At 37.2% G+C, this 21,144-nt stretch overlaps 1 protein-coding gene across 4 annotated transcripts in view; it reads left to right on the top strand.

Annotated features, from left to right (window-relative positions):
* The window catches only part of Mllt3 (MLLT3 super elongation complex subunit), a 276,781-nt gene that overhangs the window by 204,856 nt on the left and 50,781 nt on the right, over nt 1-21,144 (top strand). Inside the window, exon 1 of one of the 4 annotated variants that reach the window (XM_020185768.2) lies at nt 716-2,054. The exons of the other annotated variants lie outside the window; for them this stretch is intronic. The gene's annotated coding sequence lies outside the window, so the exon portion shown is untranslated. Of the gene's footprint in view, nt 1-715; nt 2,055-21,144 lie in introns of those variants that run through there. 4 annotated transcript variants of the gene reach the window in all.

Consider the following 21,144-nt stretch of genomic DNA (forward strand, 5'->3'; position numbering starts at 1 on the left):
TAAAAAGAAGAATGTTTTTAAAGAAGCCATTCCATAATTAAGGTAGATTCAAGCTTATAGAAAAATAAAAATCAGTACTATTAAGATGGATTAAGGAGCTTAACTTATTAATTCATATGGCTCTTTTTGGTCTAATTCTTAAATTCTTTGTGTGAAAAAGGGGAAAACGGATGGATGGCCATGATTGGTATGCTGTGTGTTTTTGAAGGATCCCTTATCCAGGTAGCAGGTCAATAATAAGGAAGTTGGTGTCACACAGCTTATGTTTTAAATCCCAGTACCACCAGTGATATTTGATAAACCTTTTTTGTTCCTTAATTTCAAACTTTGTAAAATGGAGATCATAATAGGAACCACTTGGTAGGCTTATTGTGAAAACTACTAAGTCAGTTTCCGTTAAATAGGTTAGTGTGTGAAAGCAGTTAATACACTACTCAAAAAAAATGTTAGTTAAACTTGGCTTCTGAACCCTTATACTTTATAACTTTGAAAAAGATTCTGATATTCAAAAATATAGAACTCATGTCCTTTTTCAAGTGTGTAGGTTTGTGGGCTTGAAGTTGGGGAAAAGTACTTGTTTGTCATTTTGCTCTGAATTTTGTCTTAAGGAGGTATGTGGTCTTGATTTTGATATGCTCATGTTACATAGTCACCGGAAAAATATAGGAAACAGTATGAGTTTTAAACCAAAAGTTAAGACAAAGTTTCCCAAGATCTTTTTTTTAGCTTTTTAATTAAATGAGATAAAGAAGAAGAACACCCCCAGAACTGCACTGGGCAGACCCTTGGTTGTTTTAATTTTTTAAATTTTATTACTTACTGTTAAAAGAAAACACCCTTAGAAATTATTTATCTTTGGTTTACTATTAATATAATTGAAGGGGCAATTTTTAAATGTTTTTGATTCTTGAAATGTTTCTCATGTTACAAAGAAATGTAATAGTGTTGCATGAAACTTCATCATTTTCCCTATAGAAGAATTTGGGTTGGGAAGAGAAAAGGATGTGGTAGGACTGTTTGGTAGTGAGCAAAAGCATGTTAAGGGAATGTTTTAGTTGAGAATATTTTACATTCAAGGACCTCACTAATTCCCATTGTAGGAAAGTGAGTCTTGGTTTAGGAGTTCATCTTTAGGTGGCATAATGGTCCACTTAACTTCTGGTTACTAGATGAGTGACTGCTCTTATTGTTGACTGACACTGGCAACTGGAAAGAATGAGGGTCTGAGTGTATCATTATCAACAAAAAATTTATAAATTGATTTTTATTAACTTGTTTATAATTTAATTGATAATAAAAATAATTCACCCCTTCTGTAGTTCCTCAGTGTTTGTTTTTTTCATATGACTCAGCTTCTAAAGAGAGGCCCATGGAATTTATTTGGTTTTGTGATACGAGGAGGTTTTGTATTGAGAGCAGAGGAGGAAAAAACAGTAAAGAAAATTTTACAATTGCCATTTAAGATTGGGTTCAGTTTTGATAGTAATTTCCATATTGTTGCCTTCCCTTTTTTACTGTGTGTTGTGGAGACCTAATCATAATTTACAAGTGAAGTTTAAAGTTTCTGTTACCTTTCCTTAAACAGGGACAAGTTACATTTGGCAAAAATGTCACTTACTTCAACTTGGAGTGTGAGAAATGAGATTTCAACCACATCTTTTTGATGATTAGGGCTTACCAAAGTTGTTTTCTTGGATAGAAAAATGTAATCTCATCACATGGTAGCATATTTTCCTCAAAGGTGGATGGTGGTTCAGATACAGAACAAATACTTCAAACTGCATTAGCAGAAGTTTCTTTCAAAAAAAAAAAAAGGAAGGAAAGGAAAAGAAACTTCCCTTCTTTTGTTGTGCCTCATTTCCTCCTGCCCCACCCTGTTCATTGCCCTGCTTAAACTGTCTGGAGCTGGCAATAAACGTCCTGCTGTTGAAGCACAGGCCTTAGGATTTTATGTGATGGAGGTTGTTGCAGCCAGAGAAGAAGGTCTTTATTGTGTTTTCAAAGTGGCTTTTTAATGACTTGTAATTCCAGCACATGCAGGAGCTGTAAAGTCTGTGAGTATGGCCAGTGAGCAGCTGGAGAGGCCATTCATTAAGGGCTGTGGCACTCTCCAGGGGGGCTCTCCTTCTGGGCTCCTATTTTCTGTGTTTTATAACTGGAGGTAAAAATACCTGAAGGGGTTGCAATTCTTCCTCTGGTAGATTCAGCTCAGTGTGGGGTGTTAATTAAAACAGTTGGAACAAAGTTAACTGTTGCATGCATGGAGATACTTCACCTGTCTCTGCTTCATAAGGCTTTTTTGTGTTTTCTAGTTGGATGTGATCAGTGCTGTTTAGCTGGTCATTGATTCCTCCTTTAAAAAAAAAAAAAAGGATTAGAAGTAGTTAAAAGGGGGATTAGAAAGAAAAACATACACACAGGCCTGTTTTCCTTGTGCATGCTCAGCCTGTTGTGATATCTTAGTTTTTAAATTAAATAATACCTAAAAAGCCCTGAGTAACAATATATTGTAAACAGTCAGGGAGCTCTATCATTGCATCTCAGCATTTTCACTCACGTACAATGAGCTTGTTTTTCTTTTTTGCAGTTAAACCCAGGACCTCACACTTGCTGAGCAGGAGCTCTACTACTTGAGCTGTGTCCACAGTCCAAGCTAGTATCCTCTCTAATAAATTCTGCCTTCTTCAGGAGCGCTGCATCACCTATTCAGTGCACTGTTTTTGCATTTATTATTAATGTAATTGTGTCATCTGTCATCTTTAGACACTTGGCCAATGGTGTGAGTCAACATAGTTTTGGCAAGACTAGCTCCCCCTTCACCCATGGAATTCCTTACAGCTCTAGCTAAACGTTTCTTGAGTGCTTACTGTGTGCCAGTTACCCTGCTAAGCCCTTGACATGTTTTAATTCATTTCACCCTCAAAACAATTCTGTGGAATAAGTATTATCATTTGGGTAGTGGGGAGGAGACTAGGGTTCAAACTCAGGGTTTTGCTCTTGCAAAGCAGGTGCTCGCAAAGTAGGCACTCTGTGACTTGAGCCACACCTCCACTCCATTCTGCTCTGGTTCTTTTGGAGATGGGATTTCACAAACTATTTTCCTGGGCTGGCCTTGAACCACTATTCTCTTGCTCTCAGCTTCCCTAGTAGCTAGGATACAGGTGTGAATCACTGGAACTTGGCACCATCATCTATAAAAGATGAGAAGACTGACATTCAAAACTTAAGAAACCACGTTGCCATGTTTAAAAGTGGCAGAGCCAGGATTTGAACACAGTTGATAAGGGAGTATTCTTAAGAGGAGGTTGAGGGTAATGCAAATCTTACTTTTGCATGCATTCATATAAAATTTGCAGAGATGCGGATCATGAGGTTGACAACACTGCTTTGAAAGTTTGAATCTCATTTTCTTTTCTTACTTATGAACCGTATCTTGTTGACCTATTAGTTTAGGCTTTACCAAGAGCCTGTGCGAACTGACAGGTCATCCAGGAACCTCTAACTTTTCTTACATATGCTAGCTTCAAATGAAACAGGTTCAATGGTTCTAGACTGCACATTATTATGATATATCATTAGTATTATCTCCTTGCTCCCAGAATTTTTCCCACTTGTTTTTGCATGTGAATTTATGTTTAACAGAGCTGAGCTGCAATATCAAGCTTTCCCAGAAGGTGCCACCAAATAACAAATGGTGTCTTCTAGTTTGGAAGCACCTCAAAGGATCTTTTGGATACATTTCATAAGTTCATTTTATAATCTAGTCATTCAAAATGTAGGCTGTGCTTTCTTTAAATTAAGAGACAAGATAATGCAAAGGTGTAGGAAGAGAATAGTTTTCTTTTGGTGTCTAATTATTTAAACAACTTTGAGAAATTGTTCTCAGTGGATAACAATTTATGATTGTAAACTTTCAAAGTAGGGTCAAGGTCTATAAAGAAAAATTGCCTTTAAGAGGCTTCTTTAGATCATTAAAGGTGACCGTACAATGAAATGTTCTCAGATAAAGTCGAAAATCCTTCTATTAGGAGAAAATGGAAAAGTATTTACTGAAGTGTTTAGAGATAATACTGTTGCCTTTAAATCTGAAAACACAAAGAATGGGGAGGGAAGGAGATCAGAGTAGGGAAAGATATACAGAATGTGTGACATAGAAAAGGAAGAAAATGTATGTGTGGGGCCCTCAGATACTCCTGTTCACTAACTGACCAAGGTGGTTACTAGAGAGCCCCTGGCTGGGGACCTCAGTGCTTAGAACAATAGTGCTGTTTTTTTTTTTTTTAATTAAATTGCAGACACGTGCTATATTATGTGGCTGTTCTGTTTTTTAAGTATTATGATAAACCATCATGTCACTTTGAGTTATGAAAAACATTTTCTTCTAAGCATGTTTAACTATCGTAGTCTGTGGTTAAAGTTCAATAACAGTTTAAAAATATGAATGTGGTAGCCACTTCATATGTAATACAAGTATGGTATTAAGCAGCACAGATAGTACAAAATTAGAATTTAAGCTGGCATAAATTAGTGGAGGTGAGAGTGTGGGATTGGTAGAAGGCATTCTTGGTGGGAAGAATGGATGGCAAATGTAGACAGTGTGTGTACCTCATGGAAATGAGGTGATCCAACTGGTTTAGTGGAATAGAGTGCCTCCTTGCCAGGCAAGTGCTGAACACTTTCACTATCCATTATTTAACCCACACAATGGGTGGAAGTGGCAGAGTCAGAATACTAATCCAGGTCTGCTTAGCATCAAAACTCAGGCTTTTTGTACTGTACCTCTGATGAAGCCTTGCTTAGAGAGATGTCACATGAAATTAAAACCATTGTGATATTTGCTAAATGTTTTGAGGAAAAAAAATTAGTAGTGTTAACCAACCATCTGGCCCACTGGTAGAGGTGCCACAGTCCAGTGGCAAGGAAAGAATAAGAAATAAAAAGCAGCTATAGTATATGACTTAGTTAGGAATAATGGATGCAGGCAGACGCCAGCATGAGTTCTAAAATGCTGATTCAGTCCTGCTTCGTGTACCTCAGTATTATCTAGGTTTTTTTTTGGGGGTGGGGGGCTGTACTGGGTTTTGAACTCAGGGCCCTGTGCTTAATTAGGCAAATGCTCTACCACTTGAGCCACGGTGCTCTGAGTTTCTGAGTTTGTTTTTCTGATAGACTCTTGTGTTTCTTCCCAGGTGAGCCTTAGCAGTGATCCTCCTATGTTCCAAGTAGCTAGCATTATAGGCTTGTGCCACCTTGCGTGGCCACCAGCACATATTTCTAAAATGCCACTTTCCATTTACTCTACCCTAGACTCTATTGAGAATCAAAGTAGACTCTTTCCAAAAGTGTACCCTAGTTTAATTTTGTTTAGAATCTGACAAATTCCATTCTACATGACCTGATGCACATTCAGTAGTATAAAGTGCTGTTTGCAATTTTCTTCCTCTTTCCCATTATTTTCCAGTGTTGTTTTAATTAAAACTGAATCTCAGACTTGTTGCTGATCTTGTGCTGGGTTATTTTAAAGTGGCAGGTTATCTGATAATCTTAGGTCAGAATCAAGTATGACTAGCATGCTGAGTTGCTTACCAAGTCTGCCTTCATTGTACAGCAACTGTCAGAGACCTGCAGCAAGTCCCTTCCCCACTTTGAAGAAAAGCCAGGCACAGTCCTTCTTGTTTTATAAAATGAATACAGGAACTCTCATAGTTTACCCTCAGAATACAAAGGTTTGGAGGAGGAAGCTGATGTGTCACGTGTTGTCTGTCTATCCTCATTGAGTCTGTGGACCTACTAATAGTTCCATGTCTCTTTTCTCTATTTAGAAACTCTACAAAGTAAGTAAGCATTCTCAACTGGGGTTTGAAATCAGGGCCTCACCCTCAAGGCAGGTGCTCTACTATTTGAGTTATATTTCCAGCCCCTGAATAAGTATTTTTTTTTAGGATTTAAGCAAATTTAGAAACCATATCCAATGTCTTATGCAGCATTACTTCATAGTTGAGACACTGGCAGAGTTTTCAGTCAGGAGAACACTTCAGTATTGTCTTTTAGCTACCTTTTTTTTTTTCTTTTTTTTTCTTTTATTATTCATATGTGCATACAAGGCTTGGTTCATTTCTCCCCCCTGCCCCCACCCCCTCCCTTACAACCCACTCCACCCCCTCCCTCTCCCCCTCACCCCCTCAATACCCAGCAGAAACTATTTTGCCCTTATTTCTAATTTTGTTGTAGAGGGAGTATAAGCAATAACAGGAAGGGACAAGGGTTTTTGCTGGTTGAGATAAGGATAGCTATACAGGGTATTGACTCCCATTGATTTCCTGTGTGTGGGTGTTACCTTCTAGGTTACACCCTTGAACTAACCTTTTCTCTAGTACCTGTTCCCCTTTTCCTATTGGCCTCAGTTGCATTTAAGGTATCTGCTTTAGTTTCTCTGCGTTAAGAGCAACAAATGCTAGCTAATTTTTTAGGTGTCTTACCTATCCTCACCCCTCCCTTGTGTGCTCTCGCTTTTATCATGTGCTCATAGTCTAATCCCATTGTTGTGCTTGCCCTTGATCTAATGTCCACATATGAGGGAGAACATATGATTTTTGGTCTTTTGGGCCAGGCTAACCTCACTCAGAATGATGTTCTCCAATTCCGTCCATTTACCAGCAATTGATAACATTTGTCAGAGAATTTGAGGCCAAGTTTAATAACTTGCCCATGATCACAGAACTCTTACTGCCAACTAAAGCACCAAGGATACAGCCCCTCTTAGGCATGCCATCATTGTTTCCGTTTGGAACGGTTCACAGTCCTTCACAATCCCTCCTCGCTTTTTCAGCTCTCCTCCTCTTAACATTTTAAAGTGGTTCCTAGTGAGCTGTTACTATCTAGAACATGTCCCCACACACTTACTTCAGCCCACCAGCTGTGGCCCTGACCTCAGCATGTGCATGACCGTAGGTTTCATGTCCTCAGCAGAATTGCACCTAGAATGCTTTATGTCATATCTAAGTGAGAAAGGTGTGAGTTCCAACGGATGCTGCAGAGGGTGATTGGTGAAAATTCTGCTAAGTTACATCCTGGTCTCTTAGATTGTCTCTGAGAAATTACCAACCAGAGTAATCATGACTTAAAATATTTCAAGCAGGGAAATTGCTAAGCAAAACAGAAAATGATGTATTTATGTATCTGACAAATCAAAAGTCTTAATATCATTTAATGAAAAGAGCATTAAAACACTCCAGTGTAAATGGAGCATTCACTTGGCCAAGCTGATGTTGTCAGTGGAAGAAACCTGGATCCTCCTCCCTCCCACCCAGCAACCTCTTTCCATATCTGCCTCTGTGCCCTGGTCTGTGCTCCTTAGTCTATCTATACTTGTAATGAGCACCCTGCACACCAAACAGCCCCACTTTCTCACACATAACAGCCTGCCTCCCCCAGTAAACCTGATACTCTGTAGGCCACAGTCCGGCATTCCCCACCCTTTGCTAATGGACTTCTCCAAGGTTCCTCATCCCACCATGGTGTGTCTTTTGCTCCTGAGCCAGTCTTAAAACTACCCCTGGAAAAGGTCCCCAGTGCCACCCAGCTTCTAATATTGAAGCTGTTGTGAGGCACTTGGTTTGGCCTCTGTGGCTCCTTTGACTAACGTTTCCACTCTGCTCCTTGGCTTTCTTGTGCCTACTCTTCTCTCTCCGATCACTCTCTCTAAGTCTCCTTTGCCTGCCCGTCTTCCTCTACCTCCCTTACATTATCCATTCTCCATCTCCTTTTCTGTCATGTAATCATTCCCTGTGATCACCTATTACCAACATAATTTTTATGTCTTCTTCTCCAGTCTCCCAACTGTTCTCATAAGCCACTAGCTTGGATAACTGGCCAGCGGGTACCTGAAACACACTAGATACTCAAGGCACAACCTATTCCAAACTGAAGCCTCTAATTCAGGCACTGCTAGTTGTCTATTCAATATCCTTTATCCCCTTTTTACTAATAGAATCTCAGTTTTGTGGAAAAGTAATGAGCCTAACAGGGGAAAAAAAAAAATTCCATAGGCTTCCTTGCAGGTAGAAATGGTCATGTGACAGTCTGGCTAAACAGATATAAATAGAACCTTTAGATGGAAGTTATAGGAAAGCCTTGTACAAAGGAGCTAACTCACCAGCCATGTACCATTTTGTCTTTTCCCTTTTTACTTCTTCTTGCCTGAAACTTGCATATGATAGCTGGTGCTCTAGCTACCATACTATGAGAAGTATATGCTAAGTATGGAGGAGCACAAAGAACAGGAAAGACTGGATTCCTGCCTCCTGACATTATGGAGCTGCCATACTGATCCTGTTTATCATATTGGAGTTCTCATTCAGTCAAAGAAAAATAAACTCCTATCTTAGTTCATTTTTAGGTGTCTATTAGTAGCAGCTGAGGATACTCCTACACCACCCATTATCCCAAAACATCTGCTGTGCTTCCTAATTAGGTTAATATGCATTCCATCTGTGTTAGTTCAAGTTCGAAATGTCAGTTATTATTGAGTATATCTTTTCAACAAATACTGATTGAGGGCCTATCATGTGTTACAGGGCAAGGGGTTAGAACAGTGAATAAGATGGGTGCGGAGCTTACCTTTCAGTGACAGGAAATACATAATTTTAGACAATTATTGGTGCATGAAAATTGTTTTTACCCCTTCAAATCTCATTTCAGTTGGCTACTTTGCCTTCTCCCAAAATGTCTGTGAATCGATCTCCTTCTCTATCCTTCCTGTTTCTACTTGCTCTTGATGTGGTCTCTCATTACTCAGTTCAACTCAGGTTGCACTTTGAGTTGTTCCTCCTTTTCCTGACTTTTTCTTTCCTTAGGTCCTTTTCTACATAACTTTCTAAAACGGACAAATTCTAGAAGGAAATAAACAAAAGGATATAACTTAACTCATTAAAACAGTGTTATGGGTCAGTTTCATTGCCATTTTACAAAGCATTTCATTGTTTCAAAACCTCAGCTCCCATATAGAATAAGTACCAAATTCTCTTTAATGTGTCTCTTTGTTCTTTTCTAAAGTCTTTTATTAGGGAGAATTTCAAATATACATGGAGTATATGAATATTCATTCACTATGACACAGTTTTAGCTGATGGTTCTTGTTACATGTGTAGTACCATCCCCTTCCTCAATGCAATTTTTTATAAGATCTAAGATATATTCTTTCATTCATAGATATTCCAATATGAATCTCTAAAAAATAAGAACTTTTAAAAACAAACTAAAATACCATTATCATATCTAAACTAATAATGTTTTATACTCAAATGTCTAGCCACTGGGCAAATTTCCAATAGAATCAAAGTGCCATAATTCTTTTTTCACAGTTTACTTATTTGAATTAGAATCCAAAATAAGGTCCACACTTAGATATTTGTAAAAATACTTTTTTGTTTTTGTTTGATTGAACTCAGGTCCTCACGCTTACTAGGCTGGCAGTCTACCACTTATGCTGTGCCTTCAGCCCAAAAATATCATTTAAATTTCTTTTAATTTATGTGTTCTCCCTTATGTGTCTGTCCGTCTGTCTCTCTCTTTCTCTCACATATACAGACACACACATAAAAGTACAAGGGGAAGAAGGTAGGTTGTTCTAGAATTTTCAGTTTGGATTTTGTTGAAATTATCTGTGATATGTGTATATATATTTAATTTTTTTTTTAATCTGTACTGATGTTTGAACTCAGGGTCTCATGCCTACTAGGCAGGCATTCTGCTGCTTCAGCCACACCCCCAGCTCTGTTTTCTGTTAATGAGTTGTCACAATTAGAGGCATGATCAGATTCAGGTTAGTTTTTGGTTTGGGGAGAGCAAGACTGTTTATGGGTAAAGTTGTGGAGTTTTGTCCATCAGGAAGCCTATAAGGTAAGGTTGTCTCCATTTTGTATGACAACCTTGATGTTTTTGTGTTAATAAAACCTTTGATGTTCATTGCCTATGTGGTTGATTCATTAGTAGCTGCAAATTGGTGGTATTTTTATTCCAGCATTCTCTCCATTTATTAGCCAGACTTCTCCTAAAAAGAGCAACTCTCCATCTTCTATCTCTTGTTTATCAAGAAGTACAGTTTGTAAAGGAGAAGTAAAATACAATGCTCAATTCTTGCCCCCTATTTATCAGTTATGAGTTTGGTCCCTGGCATCCTTTTAACAGTTTCAAATGCTTTAAATTTTATTTTAAGCCTTGCTTTTAAGTCTTCAGTCTGACCCTTTATTCCCTTGTTTTTCTTTATTCTCCCTTATACTTCAGCCATCCTAAAATATTAGCAACTCTCGGTCCCCCGTTGTGGTACTTTCTGATGCTTTATGAACCTGTTCTGCAGTGCTTTTCTAATAATCTGCCCCCTTCGTGCTTCTTCCACTGACCACTTATGTATGCTTTGAGTATCGCTGTTTTTATGTGACTTTTTTCCTGAGCAGTTGAATATGTTGAAGATGTTCACTGTCTCTAAATTTTCTGTTTTCCCAGATCTTTGCTGTACGCCTGATGCGTAATTGGCACTCAACAAATGTTAAGTTACATGGTGCAAGCTGTTAACATACATGTTTTTATGAATTTAAGACTCCTCTTGATTAATTTATATATTTTAATTGAGGAGTCTAAACCATAAATGCATCTCAGCAGTCTGGAGATGGATTTTTTTCTTGGTCTGCCCCCTTTATGGAGGTGGAGTAGATAGGCCACAGGGCTGGGAGAACTCACTGTGTAAATGAGACAAGGCTTGGTCCTCTCAGTGGTGCACAGTACAGGGTGTAAGCCCTCTTGTGCAAATAAGTTCATACAACAAAATCCGGGGATAAACTGGAGGCCAAAGTAAGCAAGGTGTGTAAATTGGATTGCCCTTTGCCTGCTCTTGAAGCCCCTTGCCTTTGTGTGGGAGCACATACTCTAGCCAAGGTTGTGAAGCTCTTCAGAACTCCCAAGGAAAGACCAGAGATTGTTTTTTAAACTGATTCTACCATGAATAATATTAAGCCCCCAAAATAACACAGCGAGGCAAGGACCACAAATTAATCTTTTATTGAGACAGCAGAGAGATGTGAATCTAAAATCCCAAAACATTTGCTTCTGTATTTTAAAAAAGCAAATAGTTTTCAGAGAAATTTCAATAGCAGGATGTTAAAGTGAAAGAAATTTCTGCCTCCCTGTTTCCTATAGAAACTGTGCAGAGGCCTGATAACATGAAAGTTATCGAACACCTTGTTTTTGCTGTCTTTGCCATCATGAAATATGATTATATTTCCTCTAATGTTTGTATGCACTCTTAAAATTATTGCAACTGGTAAAGTGCCACTTGTATTCTGTATAAAGGGACTGGGTTTTCCCCCTTCTGTTTCCTCAGGTTGCATAATTGTCAAGACATATTAGCTTACTTTAATATCCTTAATTTGGTGGATAAATATTAAACCATTACATTTAAGTATTTGCAACCATGCAGTTAAATGTTTATTGTATATGTGGAAGAATAAATGACAAAATACAAAATATTTAAATTCCTAACCGTAAGTTGTAAGTATTTTGAAAAAGAGTTATACTGAACAATAACACACTGAAAGAAACAAGATGTGTCTGTGGGGAGGGGTACAGTTAGTTCCCTTAAAAAATTAGCATCTCAGTTGTGCCTCTGATGGTATTTCTGTTCACAAATATAGATTTAGTTATATTCACTGGAGACTATAGCATATTGGTTTTAACCAAATCATCATTGCATGTATAAAACAAAAATTATATTCAAATGTAATTTATCACTTAATAGGAAAAAAAGCCATCATTTTGGAAAAGAAAAAATGTTGGCACAGCCATCTTCTCATTTCTTAAGGAAAGGCACAGCCTCAGCACATGAACATTGAAATTTTATTGTCTCTAAAATATAGGTAAAGATAAACTGATAGGGTCCCTTTTGTCTTCACTTCTTGGGTCACCTAAGTGGAAATGTGCGTGCTGCTGTGTCCTCCACCTATGCCCTCCCCCCCCCCACCGTCCCTTCCAGGGCCCTACAAGTTCTGCAACCAAAAGAAGTTCATGCAGTGGGCCTGCACTGAGAACAGCTCTCTTCCTCTCTATAGAGCACACTCACGCCTGTCCTCACAGGTAGATACTCTCTTACACTGTGTGCTTTTGTTCCCAAGGGTTGAATGAACCATAAAGCTAATGTGGTAGTTCCCAAGTATGTGGTCTGTTCTACTTACAATTAATTACTTGATTAAAGCTATATAAACTAATAATGCATACAAAAATAATTGTTTCTGTGAAAAGTAAATTGAGACCTGAAAGGGAGGGAGGTGTCTTGTCTTGTTAGGTCTAAAACACCCAGGGGGAAATCCAGAAGAACTCTAGCATTCTAACAGTCACACGAGGCTCTGGCTTCTTGTTCATAAATGGTGATTGTAGATAATGCAGTAAGAGGTCCAACGTTTGTTGGACCTCATTGAAAATGCCTTGATCATGCATCAAAAGATTGGTTGATTAATGTGTACTTATAAATGTTAAGTAAAATATTTAAGGTGTGTGTATTTAATGAGTTTTAGCGTCTTCCACCTGACAAAGTGCCTCTCGCTGAAACTCATAAATGCTCCCCACCAGGATTTGAGTTCTTTTTCCCTTGGTCCTGGAGGTAGGCTTAGTCTCACTTCAACAACAACACGTTTCTTGCCTCTTGCCTCTGCTTGTATTCTCTCTGTCTCTGTCTCTGTCTCTCTCTCTCTCTGTCTCTCTCTCTCTCTCTCTCTCTCTCTCTCACACACACACACACACACACACATACACACACACACACATCCTCAAGTGTCTTACTGAATCCTCCCTCTTGCCTGCAGTGCTTTTCAGTTGAGTTTATGGCAGTCTGTGAGGTTCTGGCAGCTCTGGCAACATCTATACCACCACCATTTGCCTTCTGCATTAGTGTGCACTTGTACATATGTGCTGGCTACAGGAATCTGCTTATAATCATGGCACGTTGGGCATAGGAAGGTAGGTTATTTGTCCTTTACTGAGAACACAGATCTTTTTTTCTTTTCACCCATTTTTATTGAGACCTAAGTAAACCAAATTTTGGTTTTTTGCAAAGAAACATTTTTAAAATGTTGCTTTTCAACTTTTTAATATATATATATATTTTAATTGGCATGTACTAATTATACATATTTGGATACACTGTGACATTTCAACATATGTGTATAAAGATCAGATTGGGGTAATTGGAACATTCATCACCTCAAATATTTGTCATTTCTGTTGCAGACATTCAAAATCCTCTTTAGTAGGTATTTTGAAATACACAATTAATTGTCATCAACCATAGTTACCCTACTGTAGCTATCCTACATTGAAAGTCATCCCTCCTATCACACTGCACCCCTGTAGTCATTAACTATCTTTTCTTTTTCTCTCCCTCCACCTCGCCCTTCTTAGGCTTTGGCAACCACTGTTCTATTCTCTACTTCTATGAGGTTAGCTTTTTCACCATCCGCATATGTGAGAACTGCTGTGTGTGTTTATATTTCTGTGCCTGGCTTATTTCACTTAATATAATGTCCTCCAGTTCCACCCATGTTGCTACAAATGGCAGGATTTAATTCTTTTTAAAGACTAAATAATATTCCATTGTGTATATGTATCACATGTTCTCTATCCATTTATCTGTCAATATACTGAGGTGTTTTATAAACAAAGGAAAAAACTAGTGTCCCAGAAAGAGTCTGGAGAGCCAGGACACTGGGTCTGACAGTTGAACTAGCTTTGTGATCTGGAGCAAAATACTTACATCTATCTTTTGTGCTTAATTTCATGGTCTCTGAAATGTGAATCATATCTAACAAAATTGTTGATTGAATCAAATAGGAAGCAAATAGTACCTGACATATAGTTGAAACTTTGTAAATACTTGTAGAGTCTAAATATTTCTAAACTAGTTTTTCTTTTTTTGTAATAAAATAAGGATCCTGGTAATAACCACCTTATGGATGAGAATATATGTCTAAAGGACTCCAAGATTTAAAGTATGCTAAAAAGATGTCAAAAAGATAGCTTTGCCTAAAAAAGTTAGTAATAACTGAAAACACAGTCTAGTAAGCATTTTATTGTTTTAGTTGATAATTTTTGTTCTGCTGAGATGTGGCCTTGCTTTTGTGATGGTTCACATATGCTAGTTAACTTTTGCTAGTATGCTTTCATTTGTCTTATGGCTAGAACTGTGACTGTTGAAGGTGAGGGGGACTCTGCTTTCTCAGACAAGCCTGTGTCTGACCCCTGTGGGTCCTTTTTCATAAAATCTTGTAGTTAGTTATGGTTTTTCTTCACCCTGCTTACCTGGTGCTCTGCTGTCAATACTTCTGTTAGCTCTTCAGCAGTTTAAAGCCTGTAAAAATACAAACTTGGCTAGCATGTTTTACTCCATCTGAGGCCATGTAGTGTGCCACACAGGAAAGATTTATTTTGCTTTCATTGTGTGTGGCTATGAACTGTGTCAGTGAGTCAAGGGCAAAGCTTTTAATTGTTACTGAAAGGACAGTTAAAAGGTGTTTAGCCTAAATTTCTTTCCTGAATGCCAGATACCCTTCCAGGTGAGAAAGATGCCAGGTTTTTTTTGATTGTTTCATTACAGAACAGAGAACACATAGCCAAGATGAAAAGGCAACATGATTTTGCATTAGATTCATAACTACATGTTTTAAAGTAGCTTTAAAAGTTACCCCATTAGTACCTTTTAAAGCTACCCATAAAACGCCACTTTACATCTGGCACCAGATCTATTAATTTGACTCCTATGAATATGTAGGAATATTTTCAAAAACTCCTGTGGTCTTGTAAAGCCTCCAGGCCCTTATTAGCTAAAAAATCCTGCCTTCTGCCAGGGCATGGAGCCAAGGTAAGATCCTTAAGTAGATAACATTTAGCGTTTGAAATAATAATAATGAAAGAGAAGTCCACATGGAGCTTTCAAGTTGTTATCCATTTGAAATATCCAGTATGGAGTTGGAGGCTGAGGGAGAAGATTAAGCAGATGTCAGGTTGGTTTCAGCAGGATGCACTGCCTTACCACCTTCCCTCCAAAGTGTTTTATGCCCAGCATCCTAGGGAAGGCAGTGACTAATTCTTTTGATCCATCTGTTGCCTTGGGAAACATTAGGGATTGGTTCCTCCAACTGTTAACTTCACAGGTGGTGATCAGTGGACTTGGGGAGATTGTGGCCTTTGCATACTCTTGTGGGGCCTTTCTTCACCTGCCCTTCTTTTGTATGGATCACCCTGGACTGAAACCTTCCCTGCACAATCCTTATCCCCCTCCTAGGGGAAAAAAAAAAGTTAGGACAAAGCTTCTTTAATGTGCCCCCTAAAAAAATAAAATGAAATAGCCAGAACTTTTATCTACTGGTCTATTATTATTTTATTTTCTGCAAGCCTTATTTTTCCTCTTTCCATAACATTTTACTTCTTGTGTTTTTTATTTTTTAACCTTTCTCAAAGAGGGGTTTAAAAACACTTTCCGTGTTGGTTACAAGTGTATCATAAGGTATTGTTTTAACTCTTTATGGCTAAAGGTAACCTAGGCCAAGATGAAAGGAGTAGAAACTAGTTCCATATTCTGAATAGAGCAGTTCTTTCCTCTGGGTAGTGAAGTTGTACACCTAGACATGGAGTTAATATCTTCTTTATGGACCCCAAATGTACCTCTTAGGAATTTTGAGTTAAATGATCACCATCTATTAATTCTTCTCCTAGTCTCCTGCCAGGATTAAGGCAGTGTAGTAGCCTGAAACTGTTAATTCTCTAACTCAGGGCCAGGCTACCCATTGGCTCCATGTCTCGAGAGGCAGAAACATACCGTGTTTCTTAAAACTGCTCCCCATCCTTTTGTTTTGCACAGCTTGCATCTTATTTTGTATTCAAATAAAGAAGAACTTGTCTTGACTCTATAGGTAGCAAATATCTGAAACTTTGATTTGGATTCTGGAGGAGGTACCTGCTCCCCAGCTCTTACCTCTACCTTTTTCTTTGGATTCCTGTGTTTGATTTCTCAGCCTTTCTCAGCCATAGCCTGTGTGGGAATCCACCCAGCTCTTGTGCAGCAGAAAAAAACCTACAAACTGCATGAGTCATTTTTCTCATCCATGAAGAAGTAGGAATGGTAGTGTTGAATGATTTGATAGAGTTCTGTGAAGGATAATTAAAATAACTGTAAATCTTTTTTTAGATGTAAAAGCTTTATAGGAATTATAACCCTTATTCATCAATGATTAAATGTTTTCAATCCCACTGAACAATGAACAGACACTTAATAAAGGACAGGAATGTAAAACAGTCATGTGAAGGGGAGGGAACGAGTGGGAGGGAAGGTTGAGTGAAGAGGGGAAAGGAGGATGCAAATGGTCATTTATTTTCTATATATGTATGAAAAAGCAATATTGAAACCTGGTTTCAATTAGGGTTATCACATTTTCCTTATTACTTTTAATTTTCTGTGATCTTAAAGTATATTTATCTGTTCCTATTAAGTAACTGGTACTTTAAAAAAAAACATGACTAATTATTTTATAGGGCCAATAATTTTTTTTTTTGTCTTTCAACTAACATTGCTTCTGCCAGGCAATTTAAGATAGTTATGCTGATCATGGTGGCATACTTCTGTAATCCCAGAATTAAGGAGGTGGGAGGAAGCAGGATTACAAGTTCAAGGCCAGCCTGCATTACATACACAATGAGACCTTGTCTCAAAAAACCAAGGTCTGGGATGTAACTCAGTGGTAAAGTGCTTGCATGGCATGCACAAGGCCATGGGTTCAATCTCCAGCACCACACAAAAAAGTTCTCATATCTGGTATAGCTATTGTTGTGAAGAAGGAAGGCATTGCAAGTATTTACAGTTTTCAGTTACTGATCTTTCATAACATATAACCTAGAACATTCAGACCTGTATTTAATTATTATATCATTGAAAGGAAGTCTTTATAATAAGGGCTGCAGTAGATAATATAATGCTCCCACTAAAGTTAGTGTTACAAATGAGCAATAAGAGCAATCAATACCTAGTACCAATGTGAACACCTACTTCTGTGAGCAGTCCTCAGATTCCAGAAACTGCCCATTGGTAAGTCCTGCGTGTTTCCTATAAAACTCCAAAATTGAATTTGAAGTATGTATTAAGAATGCAGTATCTCATCAGTCTTTTGGTGACACCTTAGGGTAGTAAGATAGAGGAAACCACAGACTGGGTGACCTCAGTTGGGTGGATTGCACTGAATATACAAGCTCATTTAAAAAGTTCACGTCAGCCTGTAAAAATATCTCTTGTGGAGCATTACAGAGTTTTGCATTTTGTCCAGTTTATTACCTTACAGTGAATTTCATAAAGCTATGTAAGACATGCTGACCAGTGCCCCAAAGCTGGGAAGGATAGTGTATTCCACTTAATCCTAGAATTATGATTTTAAAAAATTCTTATCAAGTAGAAATGCTAGGCTTACTCCAAGAAAGTGAAATTTAACAAAGATAAATTCCTTCATTTAAAATCAAGTAATTATTTTGACCAGTAAAAGATAATGGACATCAGCCTTAGAGATAATTTATATGGGGAGAAATGATTTGAGGGATTTTAGTAGATTGTGAACAGTATATGAGCTACTTTAAGATTAAATTAATACAAAAATTGTGTATGAGTCATGGAAAATTAAAGCTGTCCCATCAGATTCTATCTGTTTTTTTGTTTTGTTTTTTGTTTGCTTGTTTGTTTTTGAGTTTGGTGGTACATTTTAAAGATGGCAAAAAAAAAAAAAAATAGAAGTGGCACTCAGAGGAAGCTGACTAGATCCTGAAGACTTTGAGAACCACCAGACATGGTTTAAGGAAAGATTAGGAGGAGACAGTAATTATCTTGAGTTTTCAAATAGTGCTCTTGGAAGTTTTTTGGAGTGTCCTAGTCAGTAGTAGATTTGTCTTCTCAGCAACTCGGAATACTCAGGCAGGATACAGCAACTTGGGAGAGGCCTTTGGGGAGTGGGCAAGAGGTTATTTATGGTGGGAGATTCCCACTAACTCACCTATAAGATGTGCTGATTCTCTTGGCAAAAAACCACTGGTATGTCCTTCCTTAAACCACTCATTGATTTCCATATAGTTGTGTCTTTTACTTTAGTTGTTTCCTGTGCCTAACCTTATATAGCACCTGGGCTTTATTGTGTCAAAGTAGTAAAATAAAAAGGGATAATATGTATATACTAAAATCTTAACTTTCACAAACTTGCATAATTTCTGCTTGTTCACTGGATATTTTTCAAATACATGTCTTCCTTCTGCTAATTGCACCTTTAGAGAACTGCATTTCATAAAGACAAAGAATGACTTACCTTTCCTTGTTTTAGGAAAAATAGGGTAGCTTGTAGAAATAAATGAAACAACATAAGATTAGATATAAAAGAGGTAGAAGTAGATAAGTTAGAGACAGATAAATATAGGGTCCTGTCTGTAGGTCGGCATATTTTCTCTTGAAAATGTTCAGTAAATAGATAGATACAGATATAAATGAAACTGTGCTTCCATGTGTTTCTGGCTGTTCTTTGATCCTCTTATGCTCCCTTGGTGCAGCTCATTACATCTAGTTTGAGGTCTTTTGGTTGCAGGCCGTACAACCGTACAGTAAAATTCCCTCATAATATTTACCCTCCCTACAAAATTAATATGGGGAGAATCAACCCAGTTTCTGCCAGATTATTATCTTATTTACCACTATCTGCAAGAACCTGTTCTGCTTCCTTTTCTTCTTTTTCCCTCACTATTCTCTTTCCTAGAGACATAAGCCAGGATTTTCTGCACACAGATGGTCAATTGTCTAGATATAATTTTATTCCTACAGAATAATAGGCTGATATCATTTGATTTGATGTTTACAAAATTTTCTGCCCAATCCCCTAAGTGAGTATGTAGGACCAAGCACGAAATTCACCATTGTGACATACAAACTATTGTCCAAAGTTGTTGTCACATAAGCTGTTCTACATCTCGATCTGGTGGTAAGTTACGTGAGGATATACTTATTTTAAAAATTGAGTTATGCAACTAGATTTGTACCCTTTGTCACATGAGGGTTACTTTATATCTCAATTCAACCTATAAAATACAGTATTTGTCTTACTATTATAGAATTTCTCCAACTGATTAATTCATATTTCTAACTTTTTTTTTAAAGAAACTTTATTTGTTCCCTCTTATCTAAGCATTTTGGAGAGATTGTTGTTTTCATTTTTGAAGAACTTTTGGTATATGTGAAATATTAAAGCAAAGGGCAGATCAACTTTATACCATAAACTAAACTCTAAAGCCTCTGAGGTCTGGTGTCATATCTAGATTGTTCAACACTGTTCACCAGGTGTGTTAACACATTTCAGACACATGAAGAAACAAGTCAGCAAAAGACACATACAGGTCTTATACAGCTTGCTGATACTTTTATACAAAGCTATTCATTTATGATTTTTTGAGATCAATACTTTTTTTCGTATCTGATCTTTGTATAATTACCTATTTTCATTTTGTATTAATGATATTTTTTCAATTAGTAGATCTTAATGTATATAACAAGATTTTGTTTTACTTTTAAAGCCCTATATATATTTTCAACCTTGAAGAAAATGAATATCCTACTTTTTTATTACTCTATTTAAACTCATCACCTTTTACATCCAAATATTACAATGTACTTTTCTAGTTTATATTCTTCTTAATGTAACACTGTCAAATCTACTGCTGTTTTTTTTGGCTAATATTTCACATTTTATCTGTAGTTCATTGGAAAGGTTGCTGCCAAACTCACCATTAATTCCCCTTGTTGATTCTCATGGCATTTTCATTTTAGGAGCTGCTATAATAATCTGATGGGTGAAAATATTATACAATGCTCAAAGTATACATAACTTAATTACATCTTAATCTTTGGAAATGTAGGAACTGAATCAAATTGCCTTAGTAGACAGTAAAAAAAGGAAAAACAATTGAATGAGTAGCTGTCAATATTTGTTCAGTTTTGTTTTCTACAGATAGCTTTTATTGCAATACATATGGCTGCTTTAAAGTGTTTAATCTGATGCAGTACATACACAGTGACGGCACCCGTCATGGCAATCCATTTTAGAACAATTTCATTGGCCCCAAAATAAACTCTGCACTCTAGCTATTAACTCCCAGTTTTTCCACTGGTTCTACACTTAGGAAACCACTCATCTACTTTCTGCTTGTACATACATGCCTATTCTGGATAATTTATATCCATGGAATCATTTAAGTAAGGTGTAGTTTTTTCGCGTCTGGCATCATGCTTAGCCATGGTATTTTCAAGATTCATCAGCGTGAGCAGAGCTTCATTCTTTTTTTTTTTTACTAAATAATATTCTGTTGTATGGATTTGCTGCATTTTACTTATCTGTTCATTGGTTGATGGATGCTTACCTTGTTTTGACCTTTTGACTATCATGAGTAATGCTATTGTGAATTGTTGGGTGCCACTTCTCATGTGGTTTCTATGTTGATGAAACATTGACTTCTTAACACAACAGTTCTCATAATTCTTGGCATTCTTGTTGGTCTAATTTTTTCTATTTCTCTATAATTCTGAGCATCTTGAGAAGGTTTAGAGAATTCTGACAGATGTTGAGTGAGATCAGCTATTTCTCTCCCTAGAGGAATATTCCATTGGATCAGTTACTCCTGATAGTCCCACTGCAAAAACAAGGTAACTAATGGTCTCATTCACATTCTTACTGTTTTTGGGAATAACTCTTTCTTAATTCACTGGCATATAAGTTTTGTAAGAAACTTTCCTGAAAGATCTTATCTTTTAGAATCATTTTTTCCTTACCTTCCTGTTTACTTTTTGTTTTTGACAATTACCTTATTGTTGTTGCTCTTTAATGGGAGAATTTTTTGTGGGAAATCAAACAGCTTTTTAAAAACACAAGTTCTACCATTTTTCCTCAAGCTTTGATTTTTTTTTTAACAGTTGACTGTTCAGTTTTGTTTATTAGACTAAGTGTTCAAAAGAAGAAATAAAATGCAGATTTCTTACCCACCCAGGACTTAATCTACCTTTTTGTTTTGAGGTTTACATAAGAATTGATTTGG

The sequence above is a fragment of the Castor canadensis genome, chromosome 13 (genome assembly GCF_047511655.1).
Source record: "Castor canadensis chromosome 13, mCasCan1.hap1v2, whole genome shotgun sequence".
In the NCBI taxonomy this organism is placed as follows: domain Eukaryota; kingdom Metazoa; phylum Chordata; class Mammalia; order Rodentia; family Castoridae; genus Castor; species Castor canadensis.